This window comes from Prionailurus bengalensis, chromosome C1, assembly GCF_016509475.1.
Source record: "Prionailurus bengalensis isolate Pbe53 chromosome C1, Fcat_Pben_1.1_paternal_pri, whole genome shotgun sequence".
NCBI classification, from domain to species: Eukaryota; Metazoa; Chordata; class Mammalia; order Carnivora; family Felidae; genus Prionailurus; species Prionailurus bengalensis.
This window is the reverse complement of record NC_057345.1, coordinates 222,661,413-222,663,692: the sequence shown is the minus strand read 5'-3', so window position 1 is coordinate 222,663,692 and position 2,280 is coordinate 222,661,413.

Below are 2,280 nucleotides of genomic sequence, written 5' to 3'. Positions count from 1 at the left end.
GCCCTGGGCCCCGCCCCCGCGTCTTCTAGGCCCCGCCTCCCGCGAGACGGGCGCCCTCCAAGCCCTGCCCCCAGGCCTGCGGTGCACCGGGGTGCGTGCCCGGGTCCTCTGCGCATCGCGGGCAGAAGGCTTTGAACCGCGTTCGGCACGCCTTGCAGTGCTCCCCCCACACCCTCCCACCCCTTCCCAAGGCCAGGTCTTACCGTGGCCCGCCCTGACTGTCCCTTCTCTCTTCCTACTGCAGGGCACCGACCAGGGAACTCTGCCTTCCGCCAGGGGTCTCTAGTTCCCCCTCAGGGAACTCTGCCCCTCCCAGGGATCTCTGGTTTCCCCCCAGGGAACTCTGCCCCCCCCCCCCCCACAGGGGTCTCTGGCTCTCCCCAGGGAACTCTGCCCCCCATCAGGGGTCTCTGACTCCCACCAGGGAAGTCTGCCCCCCCCAGGAGTCTCTGGTTCCCCCCAAGGGAGCTCTGCCCCCCCCCCAGGGGTCTCTGGTTCCCCCCAGGAGCTCTGCCCCCTCAGGGGTCTCTGGCTCCCCCCAGGAAACTGCCCCCCCAGGGAACTCTGCCCCCCCCCCGCCAAGTCTCTGACTCCCCCCAGAGAACTCTGCCCCCCAAGTCTCTGGCTCCCCCCAGGGAACTCTGATCCCAAGTCTCTGCACCCCACCCCCACCCCCAGGGAATTCTGGCTCCCAAGCGCCCAACGCCCTGCCCCTACCGCACCTCCAGCCAGAGGGCAGACACTTCTGCAAGTTGGGCACGCATTACAGGCAGAACCCAAGAAGCTCAGAAAGCTGCCTGCGCACACACAGCCTGAACATTTTCCTGAACAAAGGACCAGGCCTGGGACTCAAGTGAGGCGACCTCGGAGGGACCGCACTGGGGCTGGGGGACCGGAAAACCACACCCAGGCAGGGAAGTGGTGGCAGCCTGGCCTGGCGGCTGCCTCTTACAACCCCTCCAGGTTTCTGCCTGCCACCCAGCTCTGACATGCCCTTTGACCACTGGTCTGTGGGGCCTGTTAGGCCAGGCCACCTGAGAAAGACAATGGCAGTGGGGGGGAGGAAGAGGAAGCTCCTGGCCTGATGGATACTCCCTGCAGCATCACCCCAGCAGCCTGGCGCCAGGTCCCAGCCTCGCCAAATTCCCTCACGGGTGGCCAGGCCAGCTGAGCAAGACCCTGTCCTGGGACAGGAGTCCCGGCTCAGCGGGGCACCCCTTCCCAAACATCTTACCCGCCAGCCAAGCAGCCCGCCCTCCTCAGGGCTCTGAGTCCTAATCAGTGCCCCTCCTCCAAGCTGCCAACCCCAGAAACCCCCAGACTTAGGAGTGGTAGCCGCCTCCTGCAACCATCGTCCCGTCACCGTCGCTAAAGTGGCTTCTGCCTTCCTGACACAGTACCTGGTACCAGGGTGGGGCTCATCCCCCACGCACCCCCCTGGCTCCCAGCCATCCTACTGAGGCATGTCCACTGGTTGTCGGGCTCATCCAATTCCATATGCCAGTGGCAGAGCAGACGGCGGCATGTTCTGCGGAAGGGTAAGATCACGAAGACGTCCGGCCCACGTGGCTGTAGGGCGGGTGTTCACAGAACCCTAAGGTGCACAGCTGGCTTTGCCACATAGAGTGGATCCTGATGGCCTTGCAAACTGGCAGAGAACAAGCACTTGCCAGGTCAGTGACGGCATGCCACGCGCCGAGAGGGCAGCGGCAGCAATGCTGCATCTGGGTGCACCACCTGTGTCTTCAATCAACCATACTCCTTACAACCTGCCCGCCTCCTTACAGGTGTGCTAAGGACACCACCACTGCACCCTCTCATCGAGGATACATTCTGCCTTTGGATTGCCGTCCTGACCAGGGAGACGACGTTCCAGAGACTTCCACCTGCCCGTCCCTACCATGACGGCCCTTGCTCCAAGGTCAGTGTGGAATCCGTGTGGGAGTCCTGCCAGTTCTCAAGTCTCTTTGCATGGCACATTCAGGTCCTGGGACGATAATCACAGGGATCTGTGGACCCACTCAGACAAGTGTCACCACTTGATCAAGGTAGCCCTCCCGGACCTCTGAGACTTAGTAACAATTCAGAGCCAGTGAAGATTACCACCCCCACCCAAAAACACTGGTGTTCCCTTCTCCTAGGCAGTCACCACAACAGGTGGCTGCAGGTTCCTTTAGGAATGCCCAAAGGAAATCCATGCACGTGGCAGCATTCCAGGCCCTTCCTCCAGAATCTCATGCTCCCCTCAAGCAAGGACTCTGGGTGTGCTGAGAGGCTGTG